Source organism: Salmo trutta, chromosome 30 (assembly GCF_901001165.1).
Source record: "Salmo trutta chromosome 30, fSalTru1.1, whole genome shotgun sequence".
Lineage (NCBI taxonomy): Eukaryota > Metazoa > Chordata > Actinopteri > Salmoniformes > Salmonidae > Salmo > Salmo trutta.
Genome location: NC_042986.1, coordinates 6270552 through 6289183, shown reverse-complemented (window position 1 = coordinate 6289183; position 18632 = coordinate 6270552).

Here is an 18632-nt window from a genome sequence, read left to right as displayed (position 1 = left end):
GCACTTTTCTTTCTACGCGTATTCTGACCTTGAATTTAAGCATGAGAATAGCATGCTATTCAGCAGCTATATGCATGTATTTAGGCCTACATTTAAAAACAATTGGTCTCTAATAACTTGAACCGTTCTCGCCATATATTCAAACTAAAGGTATACCAAATTTAAAGGGATGACTTTAGATACATGTACTAAAAACCCCATTGAATGAAAACTCCACAAGAGAATCTGTTGGCCAGCAAGTGGGAGGGTTTTCAATGGTTGAGTTAAATTTATTCAGCACGCGCAATGGAACCAGCTACTAAGAAATGCATAGGAAAGGCTTACAATTCCTAAGTCTGAATCGGCCCTTAAAAGCATAAGCAGTGTAGCAAGGCCTGTGGCGAATATGTTCAACTCTACCTTGTGATTTCTGTGCATTCATAAGCCCAGGGGGCCGCTATGAATGAGAAATTCTTCCTGTTAGTGTGTTGTGTTTCCATGTTTTATTGCAGTATAATGTTCCCTTTCAGAAGTGTGCTGGTAATTGACAGTCATTTTCTTTTCAAAAAGTGCTCTAAGTGTGTTTCTAACAATAATGTAGCTGCTGGCTCCCAGAGGCCATAAATAACTAGTATAAAAAAATGTAGTGGAGTTCTTAAATCACAGTTGGCCCCTCCTCCCCCCTGGCAACCCCCCTTCCTTCACCATTTGGGATCTCCAGTTTTCTTTTTTTTTCTCTACTTATTTCTCTCACTCACTCATTCACTTAGGTTACTCCTTCTGAAATTGACCCTGTCTCTTTATGTTTCGCCTTCAGTTTCTGCGTCAGTGTCTTCCTACTATCTTGAGCTGTCTAATTGTAAAAAAATGCTGGCTCTCTGTCATGTTTGAACCTGTTAAATTGTACTCTGTACTACTAAGTACATACCGTCATGACTGGCATACCACATCCCCCGCAGCCCCCACGGGCTCTGGGGCCCCCCAAAAAACATGTTTTTTTTTGTAGCACATGAACACGTCATAAGCCATGCCAAAAAATTGAATTACAGGAAATTTGCTGTAAAACTGCAACATTTTCTCTCGGCCTCATGACAAAATGTGTATAATAGCGTTATATTAACTATAAAACTGCACAATTTTCACTCTGCCCCATGGCAAATTGTGTAGAATTGCAGGACATTTGCTTTATTACAGCAACATTTTCTCTCAGCCTCATGACAAAATGTGTGTCTAGCAATGATCACCAAACAACTTGACAGAACTTGAAGAATTTTGAAAAGAATCATGTGCAAATATTGTACAATCCAGGTGTGCAAAGTTCTTAGAGAGTAACCCAGAAAAGACTCACAGCTGTAATCGGTTCCAAAGGTGATTCTAACATGTATTGACTCAGGGGTGTGAATAATGAGATAATTCTGTATTGAATTTTCAATACATCTGCAAAAATGTCTGGAAACATGCTTTAATTTTGTCATTATAGAGCATTGTGAGTAAATGGGTGAGCTTTTTTATTTATTTCATCAATTTTGAATTCAGGCTGTAACACAACAAAATGTGGAACAACAAGGGGTATGAATACTTTCTGAAGGCACTGTATGCGACATTCATTGAACGAGTGGTCTTTGGAATGTTAATCTTTTGAGGTGCTAGCTCAAAAAAACACAGAAAGTATTTTGAGGACAGGGAATAGCCATGCTCTGACTGACATTCGGACATGTTTACACTTGTGAATGGGCATCTATCAGTCAGTCAGCAGTGGGGCCCCACTGGATGTGGTGGTGTGTGTGTGTGTGTGCACTCATTCACAGCGGGATACATGGGGGGGCAGGATAAAGGTGCAGAGTCATGACCGTAAAAAGAAGCTGTTATGGGGCCCATTTGGAAAGATGCCCGTAACCCTCCGATCCTTCCCATGTGGAGGATGAAGGGAGGAGGGGGACAGACGGAAGAGTGAGTAACGGGTACATGTTGTCCAGAATGACCATTCTCTTGTTGGACCATTGGTCTTCTTGTTGGAGAAATGGAGCATTGCAGTCTTCATTATCCTGACGACTTATTTACATCAACATGTTAGGACAGTAGCTACGTAGATATTACACAATTCCAAATGTTTGACACGCACTTCCTAAAGAGCAGCACATTTGTATGAGAGTACATTCAGTATTTTTTTGTGAATCCACACTGTCATCATCATCAATGCCTAAGCATATTCCAAAGGTTGATACAAAACATGACTTTGCCACTCTGAGCCTTTAGGACTTCTCCTGAGGGGGGAAGGGGAGCCAGGGATTGATTTAGAGTGTTTATCCTAACCCTGAATATGGTTCTGGTGTAGGGAGGGAGGCATTTGAAATGTGAGGAGTGATTATGCCATGGAGCGTGACTGGGTGAGGGCTAGGTGGCCACGCATATACCCACAAACGAGAGGCAACAACAGTAGCTTCATCTGCCTTTTCCGTGAAAAAAACTAAACCTGAATTTAAAAAACCCCCACTAAAGCTCTAAAAACAATAGCATCCACAGAAAGTACACTCCTGTCCCGGACGATGATTGAGACAGTCAGTCATTGTCCCGCACTCTTAGCCCCAGCAATGCTTGTGTTTCCCCGTCCATCCCATTATCCCATGCTCCAGATCCACCAGCCTGGGAACTGGCAGCTAACAGCCAATCTCATCTGCCAAGTCTGATTAGATGTCTGATGAGCTTGTGTTAATTGGGTTATGAGATCATTCCTTCACCCATCTGTTGGTCAAATACAGTAACTATATAGTAAATGTGTCCAGACCAGTCATTTCTTCCAATCTCATCTAATGTCCATAAGCTTCGGCCAACAGATGGGTGTTACCTGACATCTCAGTCTTTAAATACTCCATTACTACTGTACTCAGCCAACAGGTCTGGCTGTGTGTAAATTACTTTCCCTTCAATGTTTCTGCATGAAAAGGTTTGAGGTCATTAAACCATCTTGAAAAATAACTTCCTCATATGCTATTTCAATCGAAAAATGTATTGACATGACGGGAAGATAAATAAGCAGGAACACAACACTAAAAACGTGCAAATAACACTTACTTGGCTGAATCAAGAAACACTTTAAAAGTGTAAATGGAAACCCAATTAGTGCTAATGTGTATGAAATGGTTATCCATAGAGTTCAGGTTTAAGGTAAAGGCGTGTATATTTCTCCTCTCCTTTGCTTGTTAAAATGATGCTTTGTGTAATGTTACAAAACAGTGGGTAATTCTCTACAGGTGTGCTGGCACACTGGCTGCGGTCCGCCTGGCTCAGTGGCTGTGTGTTGGATATTCAAACCTAGATGAAATGATCAGAGCTTCCCTCAGGGGATGCAGGCTATTACGCCAGGAAAAAAGAGCCAACATTTAGATCATCTTTTTCCTCAAGAAAAGGTAAGCTCTACGTGTGTTTATGAACTTGTAAAAGAAGGTATATTATGGAGAAGAAAACTTTTTTACTACCTTCTGACTAGCCATATATGATGTTTATGGAGATTCCGAATGCTTTTTATTGAATATAGTGGATCATTTCATGTATCAAACTTTTACTTTGCATTACCTCAAAAGTAATCCAGTGGATTTCTAATTGTCTGGCAACGCACACCTAAAGGAACACGAAACAGTTGTTTTGAAGCAAATGTGAACGGATCAGCTCGTCGGAAACACCTTAACACAGGCGGGAGGCAAAAAAAAGGAACAGATTAGAAGCAGTGATTCCTTTTCTTGTGAATGTTTACTAAACGGGTTTTCTTTCACCCCCACAAAATAACTCCAGTACAGGGTAACGTCCAACGCTGAAACACCAGCGTAACAAAACAAATTAACGTAAACTAAGACTTTGACCAAAAGGCCGTGGCCAAAGGGGAAAGCAAAACAACGGCTACTCCGTCTAGACATAATAGTTACAGGAGGAATGCTTCTCTCTACCTAAAGCCTCCCAGGTCCCCGTCTCTATTCCCCGTTCTCCCCCAGCTGCTCTCCTGGCACACCTATATAGAGGAAGACACAAAGCAATTAGTGGGCCCAGGTGTGTACTAATTGGCTTTACACTGAGTACCTATCCCCTGAGGAGGATGTTGTCATGTCGTCTTCCTCCGGCTGGTCACTGAACTCTCACACAAAGCATACACATGTCAAGGAGGGCTTCTAAAACAAGAGGACTCCCTAAATGAGACTCCCTATTGAAACACATCCCTCTTCATCATTGGCCTATAACCCATGCATGTTATGCATTAAACAATGCAACAGTGACTACGCCAAGTTAATCGACTGAGAGGTTAATAATCTTGGGCTTGTTTTACTTTACACCATCTATGAATGAATGACTGGAAATGACTAAGCTGGCGGCCAGACTGTTTCTCCTGTTTAATAAAAGGTACAAAAATTAAAATGTGCTCACACAACCCCACAACTCCAAAACACTCTCAGGCCCCGTTCTTCTGCGAAGATTGACTGCCATTCCGCTAGGATACAATCCGCATGACTGCTGGGCCCTGGCCCCAGTAGCCCTTAGCCATTTAAAGATGCATTTAATGACCCAGAAAATACCATGAGTCATAAATAACACACTGTGTGGAGAGTGGAGTGATTTGTCAAAAGGAAACCTACCTGCTCAGAGATGGGCCTGCAAGGAGCCTGAAGGATAATTTACTAAGAGCTCTCTGCTTTGCATAGAAGTCTTCAACTTCATAGACTTTTAGCAAAGAGTTCTATCGAAACTCATTTTGTGTCAAAACAACTCAAACAAAATCTGTTGGTAGGACTTCAGTAATGGTTGATACTGGCTAAGCTGACAGGGCAGCCAACACATGTTATAGGGACATGTGGTTTTACCAAATACCCACTGGGCTGCACACAAATACCTGCAACTAAAAGATTATCAAAATACCTTAATGAAATACCAACTCCTTCTGTATGCTCAAGTTCATCAACAACAAGTATGATTTAATGAGACATTGTCTCATGTTGTTTTCCCACCAGGAGCTGCATTTCAATCATTCATGTCCCGAAAGGTACAGGCGGTGCATGTGAGGCCTGAAAACCCTCTTCCACTCTGGATTCTCTGGATAAATATTGACTGGGTGCAGGACCCATTGTCTTCATCTGCAGCATGGTGCAGGGTGGCATAGAGCAGAGAACCAGTAATGAGTATACTGGGTCTATAAGGAATGTTATGGGGGAATTTCATCCACAAAAACACAACATTATTAAATAGTGGACAGTTGATGAATGTGGACATGACATGCATCTTCAGAGATTATACAGTATTCACAATCAAGGGCATTCCTGCAGATTATACATCGGGGAATATTAAAACCTAAACAATGGTTACTATTGTTTCGTCTTAAGGAATTATGGAAACCACGTGGATTATCTCATTGTGAATGGATAAATGCCATATTGTTCTATAATGTCCATTCATTCTGTCTTTCTATAATGTTTCTGGCCATGCTATCATAGGTCATCAACTTATTGTTGAGGTCCGTTAGAAATGCCAGAGCAATGGCTGGTATTCTTCTGGGACCTGAGAGCAGAGCAGTTCCAGAACAGTTTGGCTGTTATTATTAAGCTGTCCAGCTGAGCAGGAGAACATTCTGTGCCTAGCTAGGATGCATTGTACTGCTACCATATGGAAAAACGTTCACATTTTGGTCTTAGCATGCATGCACCTATTCTTTAGGGTGTAATGAAATACATTTATTGGGCATACTTTGGAAGGTTTAGGCTAGACTAGATAAAACAATCAGGTATGCCTATAGGAAACACATGTTGTATGATTACATTTTTATGATGTTTTTCAACCTGATAACAGCTTCCTCTAACTTGTTGCATCCATTTTTTTACAGTATTCACAGCAGGCTCCACCCCTCTGGTGATCAAGCACTAATCAACCTGAGGTTTATAGAAGTGCTTTATAGCTACTAGCACAATTACTGATGAAAAGCACAGTTAACAAATAATGCTGCATAAGCACTTTTTTAAATGTTAGAATGTGTGCACAAACACACACACCCTTTCCACCACACAAGCAGTCGCAAACGCATGTCATCCCACGCACACAGCTACGAACACACACTTCTCACTCACTCACTCACTCACTTACTCACTCACTCACTCACTCACTCACTCACTCACTCACTCACTCACTCACTCACTCACAGAGATGGAGATTCCACTGCACGGTAAATTGTGCCGTGACAGTACGCTGTGGTGACACGGCAATTGTGCAATGTTACACGCACCTCGTCACACTTGGGTGGACCGATCCATTGCATGACGGGGTTCATTTGATCTTCCCCTCCGATTCGGCATGTGGAACCTCAACATAGTTGAAGTGATAGAAGAGGTTAGCTCCCTGTGACCTTCAGTAGAACGAACAGGACCCCCCCCCCCCCCAACTCACCCTCCCATCACATCATCACTGCGCCAAATCAAGACAGCGACCATGTAAATCTTGGTGGGGCAAACTCAACAACCAAAATTTTTTTATGCATGCCAGCAAAGACACTACACAACACTAAACAATGCATTAATTGCACTGTAACGGCGACAAGCCATGCCCACAAACTGTTAGGGCCTACATAAAGCTGTCCCAACAGCAGTGCTTTCTTTCCAGCACAATGAAGTGAATCCTTACCACCTCTACACCTGGCTATCAGCAGAGCCTTGTCTGGCCTTCAGCCTCATTTACTGCCTTTTAAAAAAGCATAGCTCATATGGCTGACTTGCTTCAACAAATGTGGTTTCTATTCACAATTGAGATGTGCAAACTATGGCATAAGGGAACAATGAGCGGATAAGAGGCATTCTGTAATTTCGATTAAGACATTACTGAGCGAGCGACGACGAACGTAGTCAATATAACTATGTGTTCAGCACTTTTGAAATGTACAGCGACAGAATGCAGAACATGGGCTGCTCTTACAGTATTTTCCCTGTCCACCAAGTCACAACCGTAGGATAAATAAAGGGGCCACATAAGTAGACAATGAAACCTCTTACAATATTAAATTATGACATTTCTCAAAAACAGGTTACAGGCTGCATGTGCAGTACCACCGAGTCAGAACAGTAATGTTAGGTGAAATTAAGAGTTGTGTAAAGAGTGCGTACTGGCGGCAGATAAGTCAGACGCAGGAAAACAAAAACTGTGTTTCCAAATGGTGCAGTTTAATAACATAAAACCCACCAGAAAACAGAACAATCAAATAATGGGTACATAACCCGTCGCACACCAGGATAGACGTGCACAAGCACTTACAATAAACAATCACCGACAAGGACATGAGGGGGAACAGAGGGTTAAATACACAACATGTAATTGATGCGATTGGAACCAAGTGTGATTGAAGACAAGACAAAACCAAAGGAAAATGAAAAGAGGATCAGCGATGGCTAGAAGGTTGGTGACTTCGACCGCCGAATGCCACTCCGAACTTCGGAGGAAGTTGTGACAGATGCAATTCACAGCATGATACTGAAATGGACTCTGAAACCTTTGACGGTATATATATATATTTATATATATATATATATATATCTACAATCAATTACCTTTTTTACATTGGTGTTCCATACCATACAAGTAATCTGAGAAGCAGTGCACATCTCTGGGGAGGAATTCAGACAGCCCAAGTGTCTAGATGATCTCAGATCTACTGTGGAACTCCTGCAGCATAAAAGGGTCCAACACGTCCTCGACCGGAACCCAGCACCTCTCCTCCGGGCCGTACCCCTCCCACTCCATGAGATACTGAAGGCCCCTCGCCTCGAATCCAGTATGGAGCAAACGGAGTACGCCGGGCCCCCCCCCCCCCCCGATGTCCAGAGGGGGTGGAGGAACCTCCCGCACCTCAGACTCCTGGAGCGGGCAAGCCACCACCGGCCTGAGGAGAGACACATGGAACGAGGGGTTAATACGGTAATCGGAGGAAGCTGTAACCTATAACAAACCTCGTTCACTCTCCTCAGGACTTTAAATGGCCCAACAAACCGCGGACCCTGCTTCCGGCAGGGCAGGCGGAGGGGCATGTTTCGGGTCGAGAGCCAGACCCGGTCCCCCGGTGCGAACACCGGGGTCTCACTGCGGTGGCGAGCTGCATTCCTCTTTTGGCGTGTCACGGCCTGCTGAAGGTGGACACGGATGGTTTCCCATGTCTTCTCCGCACGCCTGAACCAGTCGTCCACCGCAGGAACCTCGGTCTGACCCTGATGCCATGGTGCTAGAACTGGCTGGTACCCCAGTACACACTGGAAGGGAGAGAGGTTAGTGGAGGAGTTGCAGAGCGAGTTCTGTGCCATCTCGGCCCAGGGCATGAACGCCGCCCACTCCCCCGTTCAGTCTTGCAATAGGACCGCAGAAACCTACCCACATCCTGGTTCACTCTCTCCACCTGCCCATTACTCTTGGGGTGAAACCCTGAAGTAAGACTGATCGAGACCCCCAGACGTTCCATGAACGCCTTCCAGACCCTAGACGTGAACTGGGGACCCCGATCAGACACTATATCCTCAGGCACCCCGTAGTGCCGGAAGACGTGTGTAAACAAGGCCTCTGCAGTCTGAAGGGCCGTAGGGAGACCGGGCAGAGGGAGGAGATGACAGGATGTAGAGAAACAATCCACAACGAACAGGATCGCGGTGTTACCCTGTGAGAGTGGAAGATCAGTCAGAAAATCCACTGACAGGTGCGACCAAGGCCGCTGTGGAACGGGTAAGGGGTGTAGCTTACCTCTGGGTAGGTGCCTCGGAGCCTTAAACTGGGCGCACACCGAGCAGGAGGAAACATAAATCCTCACGTCCTTAGCTAAGGTAGGCCACCAGTACCTTCCGCTCAAACAGCGCACTGTCCGACCGATCCCAGGATGACCAGAGGAGGGTGACGTGTGGGCCCAATAGATCAACCGGTGATGAACAGCAGACAGGACGTACAGACGCCCAGCGGGACACTGGACGGGAGCGGGCTCTCTACGTAACGCCTGCTCAATGTCTGTATCTAGCTCCCACACTATCGGCGCCACCAGGCAGGAGGCGGGGAGTATGGGAGTGGGATCCATGGGCCGCTCCTCTGTGTCATACAGCCGGGACAATGCGTTTGCCTTAATGTTCTGGGAGCCTGGTCTGTAGGAAAGGGTAAACATAAAACGGGTGAAAAACATGGCCCACCTTGCCTGGTAAGGGTTCAGTCTCCTCGCTGCCCGTACTCCAGATTGCGGTGGTCAGTCCAGATGAGAAAAGGGTGTCTAGCCCCCTCAAGTCAATGTCTCCACACCTTCAAAGCCTTGACGACAGCCAACAGCTCCTGGTCCCCCTACATCATAATTTCGTTCCGCCGGGCTGAGCTTCTTCGAGAAGAAGGCACAGGGGCGGAGCTTCGGTGGCGTACCCGAGCGCTGAGAGAGCACTGCTCCTATCCCAGCCTCGGACGCGTCCACCTCCACTGTGAACGCCATAGAGGGATCCGGATGGGCCAGCACGGGAGCCGAGGTAAACAGAGACCTCAGGTGACTAAAGGCCCTGTCCGCTTCAGCTGACCACTGCAAGCGTACTGGGCCCCCCTTCAGCAGTGAGGTAATGGGAGCCGCTACCTGACCAAAACCCCGAATAAACTTCCGGTAGTAGTTGACAAACCCTAAGAACCGCTGCACCTCCTTTACCGTGGTGGGAGTCAGCCAATTACGCACGGCTGAAATGCAGTCACTCTCCATCTCGACCCCTGAGGTGGAAATGCGATACCCTAGGAAGGAGACGGACTGTTGGAAGAACAGGCACTTCTCAGCCTTGATGTACAGGTCATGCTCCAACAGGCGACCAAGCACTCTGCACACCAGGGACACATGCTCGGCGCATGTAGCGGAGTATATCAAGATGTCATCAATATACACTACCACACCCTGCCCGTGCAGGTCCCTGAAAATTTCATCTACAAAGGCTTGGAAGACTAATGGCGCATTCATCAACCCGTACGGCATGACGAGGTACTCATAGTCCCCTGAGGTGGTACTGAAAGCCGTCTTCCACTCGTCTCCCTCCCGGATACGCACCAGGTTGTAAGCGCTCCTGAGATCTAGTTTGGTGAAGAAGCGCGCCCCGTGCATTGACTCAATCGCTGTGGCTATGAGCGGTAGCGGGTAACTATACCTCACAGTGATCTGATTCAGAACCCGATAGTCAATACACGGGCGCAGACCTCCCTCCTTCTTCTTCACAAAAAAGAAACTTGAGGAGGCGGGTGAAGTGGAGGACCAAATGTACCCCTGATGCAAGGATTCAGAGACATGTGTTTCCATAGCCTCCGTCTCTGCCTGTGAGAGGGGATACACGTGACTCCTGGGAAGTGCAGCGTCTTCCAGGACATTTATCAAACAATCGCCCCGTCGATGAGGTGGTAATTGGGTTGCCTTCTTTTTAGAGAAGGCGAGAGCCAAATCGGCCTATTCAGGAGGAATGCGCACGGTGGAGACCTGGTCTGGACTCTCCACCGTAGTAGCACCAATGGAAACCCCCAAACACTTACCTGAGCACTCTCGCGACCACCCCGTGAGAGCCTTCTGTGGCCAAGAAACAGTGGGGTTATGACAAGCTACCCAGGGTAGGCCCAGCACCATGGGAAACGACAGGAGAGTCATTAAGGAAGACACTAATTCTCTCCTTGTGACCCCCCTGTGTCACCATGCCCAAATTAGCGGTGACCTCCCTAATCAACCCTGACCCTAATGGTCGACTATCTAAGGCGTGAACGGGGAAAGGCACAGCCACGGGAACAATGGGGATCCCGAAACTATAGGCTAACGCTCTATCAATACAATTCCCAGCCGCGCCAGAATCGACGAGCGCCTTATGCTGGGAATGCGGGGAAAACTCAGGGAAAGTGACATACACAAACATATGTGCAACAGAGGGCTCTGGGTGAGAATGGTACTGGCTGACCTGGGGTGATGCCAGAGCGCCCTGCCTGCTGCCTCGATCCCCAGAGGAACCAACCCGGCACCGCCCGGCAGTGTGACCTCTGCGGCCACAGATGATGCACGAGCTGGAATCCCATCCGGTCTCCCTGCGCACCGCCCCTCCCAGCTCCATGGGTATCGGAGATGGGGTGCAGGAGGATGGAACCACCAGACCCGATGGGAACGTCCGCGGGTAGCCAGCAGGTTGTCCAGCCGGATGGACAGGTCCACCAGCTGGTCGAACGTGAGGGTGGTGTCTCTGCAGGCCAACCCCCAACGGACGTCCTCACGCAGACTGCAGCGATAATGGTCGATCAGGTTCCTGTCGCTCCATCCTGCGCTGGCAGCCAGGGTCCTAAACTCCAGGGCGAACTCCTGGGCGCTCCTCGTCTCCTGCCTCAAATGGAAGAGGCGCTCACCCGCCGCTCTACCCTCGGGTGGGTGGTCGAAGACAGCCCGGAAATGGCGGGTGAACTCCTCAAACTGGTCCAACGCCGCATCTCCCTCTCTCCACACGGCGTTGGCCCACTCCAGGGCTTTCCCGGTGAGGCACGAGCCAGGTATAGGTCCAGTTGAAGAAGGAACCCCTGGCAGTTCGCAGCCTCTCCGTCATATTCCTGGGGCAGGGAGAGACGAATCCCACTTGGACCAGGAGGAAGAGGGGCGCTCAGAGGAGACCCGGTTGTGCTGGTGGAGGCGCTGGAAGAACTCCCTGTCTCTCCCAGTGGTCCATAGTCTGGACAACGCGGTCCATGGCGTAGACTTTGATCTGAAGCGATTCTTGTGATTTTGTAAATGTTTGTAGGCTTATGTAGCCAAATTGTTTCTATGCTATCCATTTATGTTTTTTGTATGCTATTTATTTTGTATGCTATCCACACCCTGGCATGATTACAGACACCTGTGTGTGTCTTTTGACACTATATAAATGAGTCATCCCGCATTGTTTGTCATTATACCCTGATGAAGACAGCTTGTCTGTCATAACAGTTTGGGTCTAGAGTGTCTCCCCCTTTGAAGAGGGGGATGACCACGGCAGCTTTCCAATCTTTTGGGTTCTCAGACGATACGAAAGCGAGGTTGAATAGGCTAGTAATAGGTGTTGCAACAATTTCGGCGGATAATTTCAGAAAGAGAGGGTCCAGATTGTCTAGCCCAGCTGATTTGTAGGGATCCAGATGTTGCTGAACATCAGCTGTCTGGATTTAGGTGAAGGAGAAGCGGGGGGGGGGGGGGGGGATTTGGGCAAGTTGCTGAGATGTTGGCCGGGGTAGGGGGAAAACATGGCCAGCTGTAGAAAAATGCTTATTGAAATTATAGATTATTGTACATTTATTGGTGGTGACAATGTTTCCTATCCTCAGTGAAGTGGGCAGCTGGGAGGAGGTGCTCTTATTCTCCATTGACTTTACAGTGTCCCAAAACGTTTTGGAATTAGTGCTACGGGATGCAAATTTCTGTTTGAAAAAGCTAGCCTTAGCTTTCTTAACTGACTGAGTATATTGGTTCCTGACTACCCTGAAAAGTTGCATAACGCGGTGGCTATTCGATGCTATTGCAGAACGCCACAGGATGTTTTTGTGCTGGTCAAGGGAAGTCAAGTCTGGAGTGAACGGTTCTTAGTTCTACATTTTTTGAATGGGGCATGCTTATTTAAGAGCAACCAGGCATCCTCTACTGACTGGATGAGGTCAATATCCTTCCAGGATACCCGGGCCAAGTCGATTAGAAAGGCCTGCTAGCTGAAGTGTTGATTCTTTGCAAAAAATGTGGGGCTCAAAACACTGCCCTGAATGACGTGTCACCACTGCATGAGAGATATACAATATTTTACAATTTCAATGAATAATAGGCTGCAATTAATTAGAAACAGGGGATTTGGAGTGGTTGGATGTCATTGAATAATACTTTGTGTGGTGCTAAGCTTTGTTGTGGTTGCTTGCTCCCATCTAGAATCAATGGAGAGTCTTCTAAGCCACTGGGAGAGAAAGGACAGCTTATACCAAACAACAAATGTTTTGTGATTTGGTCTCCTTCAAAGTCTGCTTTCCCCAAAGGGCTTCCAGTTAGCTGGCAGAGTTTGGGAGTTGACAATGCCTTGCTTTCACGTTGTGTCCTTTTGTCTAATTCCCTATGTTTGTTGTCTTTGCTCTCCCATGCTTTGACTTTATTCTGGGCAATCAGGAACCTACTGTAGTATTAGGTTTAGGGCATAAGACAATAAGTATACTGTAAAGTCTCTCAGGCTTTCCCTTATGGTTTCAGGTATTGTTGTCAGATACACACTGAGTGTACAAAACATTAGGAACACCTGATCTTTCCATGACAGACTGACCAGGTGAATCCAGGTAAAAGCTGTGATCCCTTATTGATGTCACTTGTTAAATCCACTTCAATCAATGTAGATGAAGGGGGCAAGACAGGTTAAAGAAGGATTTTTAAGCTTTGAGACAATTGAGACATGGATTGTGTATGTTTACCATTCCAAAGGAGGAATGGGCAAGACAAAAGATTTAAGTGCCTTTGAACGAGTTATGGTAGTAAGTGCCAGGCACACCGGTTTGAGTGTGTCAAGAACTGCAACAGTTTCCTGTGTGTATCAAGAATGTTCCAGCACACCAAAGGACAGCCAGCCAACTTGACACAACTGTGGGAAGCATTGGAGTCAACATGAGACAGCATCCCTGTGGAACGCTTTCAACACCTTGTAGAGTCCATGCCCTGACAAATTGAGGCTGTTCTGAGGGCACAAGGGGGTGCAACTCAATATTAGGAAGGTTTTCCTAATCTTTTGTCCACTGAGTTTAGATATTTCAGCTGTAATAAAAAAACGAACATGTATTTAACTAGGCAAGTCAATTAAGAACAAATTCTTATTTACAATGACGGCCTACCCCGGCCATAGCCAAACCCGGGCGACGCTGAGCCAATTGTGCGCCGCCCTAAGGGACTCCCAATCAGAGCTGGGGTCTGTAGTGACGCCTCTAGCACTAAGACGCAGTGCCTTAGACCGCTGCGCCACTCGGGAGCCCAATGAGGGATGTAATACAATCGCTGTGGCTGAGATATAACTCTCTATTTCCGAGTCTTCGATGAATGAAAACTGGAGGATGATACCTCATCTCTTTCTATAACTACTAGACATAACTACACTCTAAGAGTAAGCGTAACTACAGTACCGGCCGGAATAGCAAGCTCCTCATATCAGAGGGGTGTCGTGTGCTATCAGCTGTATGTTATGCCCTCTCTCCCTTTCTCTTTCCAGGAATCCACCTGACACCATGGACAGCATGTTCCTAAGCACACTGAATATCGGGGGGGGGGGGGGGGCTCCTGTACAGTCCTTTAGTTGATGAGTGTTGGGCAGAGCCCCAGATGGTTTGGAATTACCAAGGAACTCAATTTAGCCCGTAATAGTTTTTTTACACAATCTTTACCACCATTATTATTTTCCTCCTATTCATCGTAACATTTATGTATGGTATATTCTGGTCAGTTGGGACAGAGGCCATTTTACCACTATATGCCCTCTTTACCTTTCTTTCCCACATTTAACCAATGTGTCTTGACATTAACAAAAATCCTAATTGAAACGGAAAGTAATGAATCGTAACTGTGGTTAATCAACGTTGTTTCCATGTCCTTTCAACTATAAAAAACAAACAATATGATGACGTTGAATTGACGTGGAAAACGTATTGAATTTGCAAAAAGTTAACATACGGGCATTTCGTCTTTTTTTTCACCCAACTTTTAACCTAAATCCAATGTCATGGTGAAATGTTTTGTTGATTTCACTTTGAATTCACATCAGTTAACAGCTCAACCAAATTTAACTCAAAAGTAGACATTGTACTGGCATTTGTGCCCAGTGGGAGAGCTATTTAAATTTTTTAAAAGATCATACTATTCAGGTTTCTATTTATGAAAAGGGTTCAATATCGCTTTCTGCTTTAGCCCCGCAGCTAAAGATGCCCTCTAAGAGCACTCATCTCAGTCCCTCTCTTTCTGTGTCTGTCTCCTTCTCTCTTAAACACAAAACGCACACACACACTATAATAAACACACGTGCACCATTATACTTGGTAACAGTTATTTATAAATGACCTAGACTACCTGAATTCCACTGCAGATGGGACACTGCTCCTACCCCGTCCAATCCTCCTAAAATAAAGACTCATTAATCAGACCAGCAGTTGACTTTGGAAAGCCAAGGTGATATGCTGCCTGATTTATCACACTCTCGTGCACAGGTTGCCTTGTGGCTCGTTAGCACGCCCCCACAGTCCAAATCTAAACCCAGCACCGGAATATATTATGTGACCTCAATATCTATTTCACCCGCAGCAGTTTGATTGTGTGGTTAGTCAACTAAATACAGTGTTTCAATGAAGCATCCATCTGTAACAGCATTATACTGACACATTTCAGGCTGGGCATGAAGCATCTGACACACTAAAATGAGTACTAATTATATGAGAGAAGCAAAAGCTGTGTATATTGCTATTAAAATCATGCCATTGATGTGGAGGGGTCATACCCCTAATTAGGTGCCTTTTGAAAAGTGTAATAAAGAGCATACTTTCAACTTAATAAAAAAAAAAATGTTTTCCCATCTCATGAGGTTAAATAAAAAATGACTAAGTGCCCATTAACTGCCAAATAAATTAACAGTGCTGACCGTAACAGGGTTGACCGTAACAGGGTTGACCGTAACAGGGTTGACGATTTCTTCTTAAACAGCCATGAATCCCCTTGTGACAGGGGGAATGGAAACTTGTGTGCAACAGGGATTGGCAATCGAATGCAAGCTTCACAAAAAAATAAGAAATTGTACAAATATTTCTAGCCTGTCTATCTACGGGTAACAGTGTTGACGTGTTATGCTCAACCTGCTCAGTTTTTCACCACAAAACACCAGAAAATTGCCATAAAGAGTAGAACCAGCTTACTCTATGATTCGACTATTAGATGTAAAACAATTGTTAATAAAAAAATATTTTAGAAGGAATAGTTTCACCATATTAAAATGAGATTTCAGTTCACATAACAGGGTTGACCTTAAAATGAAGGACAGACGTAAATGAATCCCTAATCACATGGAATAAATACTAATCTTCAGAAATTACTTTGTTAAAGCAACAAAGTTATTTGGGCTTTACAATGATGGTGAAACTTGGGAGAAATGTTGGGATTACGTGGGTTAAAATCTTCCAAGTGACACAGGGTTGACGAAGGGACAGATTTATTGAATTCTCCATGTGGTCTATATTAAAGGACACTTCGTTTAACATATCATGCTTTTAAAATTCAATGTTGGTCCATAATTTCGACATAAAATATCAAAGTACGCAAAAGGCACCCAGAGGTCTCCTATGCCTCAGATCAACACAGTGGTGTCTGAACATCAAGCAGAATGACAACACTTCCTTTGTATAGCCTGAAGACAGGAACAGGGCTGAAGATACTAGGCCTGAAATCAGAATGGCCCCCAAACAGATGTCTTGAATTAAGTCCTCCTGCATCCCAGAATGCCTCTAAACCATAGCGGCTCATAAATCAATGTGGGCTACATAAATAACAGCATCATATAGTCAGGCGTGCTCTCTGTTTATACAGAATGACTCAGCAAATGTGTGGCTGGCAAACGTGCCTGCAGTGAGACCCATCCAGCCTCCCATTAAAGAAGTAGTTAAATGCACATAGGGACAAGGAGAGAGAGCATGAGAGAGCGGGAGAAAACGAGCGAGTGCTCCATGAATGCTCGCCATATGGTGTACATCTTATTCTGGCATTCCTCGAGTTTTCCAGCTTAATAAAGTTTCTTGTCTAGATTTAAAAAATGTTTTTCCAACCAACTCACTCGGAAGCAAGGATATCAAACAAACCTGAAAACAAAAGCTTATTTGAGAAACCAAACGGTGCACTGGAGAGACCCATGGCCATAAAGGGTAATAAGAGCATATCACTGTACCCTTGTGTTGTTTGACTGTTTCCCCCTGTTGGTAGTGTAATAGCAGATAATGATGAATGCTAAAGATAAAGAGTAGGCGTTACAGGGATAGAAAGCAGGGAGTCATGTAAAAATGGAATGACAACAACGGACCTTGTATCAATGGCCACTGATTATTTTTGGACAACAAAGCTCTTACTAGACCAAATATGGAAAAAAGGAACACCAAGCATAACTACTTTATGTTTTGGGTTTGGTTTATTTGTAAATGCATCTTACGTAGAACAAAGAAAAATATATCATATCTATATAATATATCATTAATTGTCATTATGTACACTTCTTTACATTTTTGCACTAGAAATTTACACAATCCCAGAAATGATAAGAATAATATTTCTATTTCTTTTAGATGCATCTAGCGACAGTATATACATACATTCATGGGTTAAAATAACACCGTTTTTTAAAAAAGCCTTTCAAATTGAATGGAAGGAATGCATTCCTATAAGCATACTGTTCTCCCTATACCTCTTAGGTTCAGATATTGACAATACATAAAAGACATGCCATCAAAGAGAGTGCAGTTTTTGCAGAGGGAAAAGAAAACTCAAATACTGTGTTTACAATGGTTTTTCGGTTTTTCCCCCTACCTAAGCCAATCATGTGTCAGCTGTAGGTGAGGAGGGTGACTACGGCAACGTGCATTGGAGAGATTTCTATGACCATTTACTTTCATGTGTTCAAGAGTAAAGTAACTAATAAATAGCACCATGCAATTCCAGTTCTTATCCACCAAATTCAATACCGCAGGAGCCCTGGCTTACTTAGCGCTGCTATCAATTTGAAGTAGAAGTCACCGTTGGAAGGCTATAGGTTTGTTTCAGTACCATGTGTTGATGACATGAGTCAGGCCATTGTGTTGATATTGAGGAGACGGTGAACTCAGGGTAGTGAAGCTAGAATCCCTAAAAAACATAGTTCAACTGTTCTACTGAAAACGTTGATTACACCGACATTGATTTCATGGATTGGGTCCTTCATTGCTCCTACACCAGCATTGTATGGAACTGTTCATTGATCGACTGTCACTGACATACACACATATGTTCTGATTGACATGCTCATATTGGTGTACAAGATGGCAGGGTAGACATTCAATGTTCATGTGCTATGGAGATTTTATACAGCCACCAACTAAGTGCTATAATTATGTTCAAACAGATCCTCTGTACTTAGTTGAGATATTGGCCCCAAAGGACTTTTGACTTTTTCCACATTTTTTCCACTTTGTTACGTTATTCGAAAAACGATAGAAATACTTTTTTCCCCTCAATCTACACACAATACCCCATAATGACAAAGCAAAAACATGTTATTAAAAATAAAAAATATTACATTTACATAAGTATTCAGACCCTTTACTCAGTACTTTGTTAAAGCACCTTTGGCAGCGATTACAGCCTCGAGTGTTCTTGGGTATGACGCAACAAGAATGGCATACCTGTCTTTGGGGAGGTTCTCCCATTCTTCTCTGCAGATCCTCTCAAGCTCTGTCAGGTTGGATGGGGAGCGTCTCTCCAGATATGTTCAATCGGGTTCAAGTCCGGGCTCTGGCTGGGCCACTCAAGGACATTCAGAGACTTGTCCCGAAGCCACTCCTGTGTTGTCTTGGCTGTGTGCTTAGGGTCATTGTCCTGTTGGAAGGTAAACCTTAGCCCCCAGTCTGAGGTCCTGAGC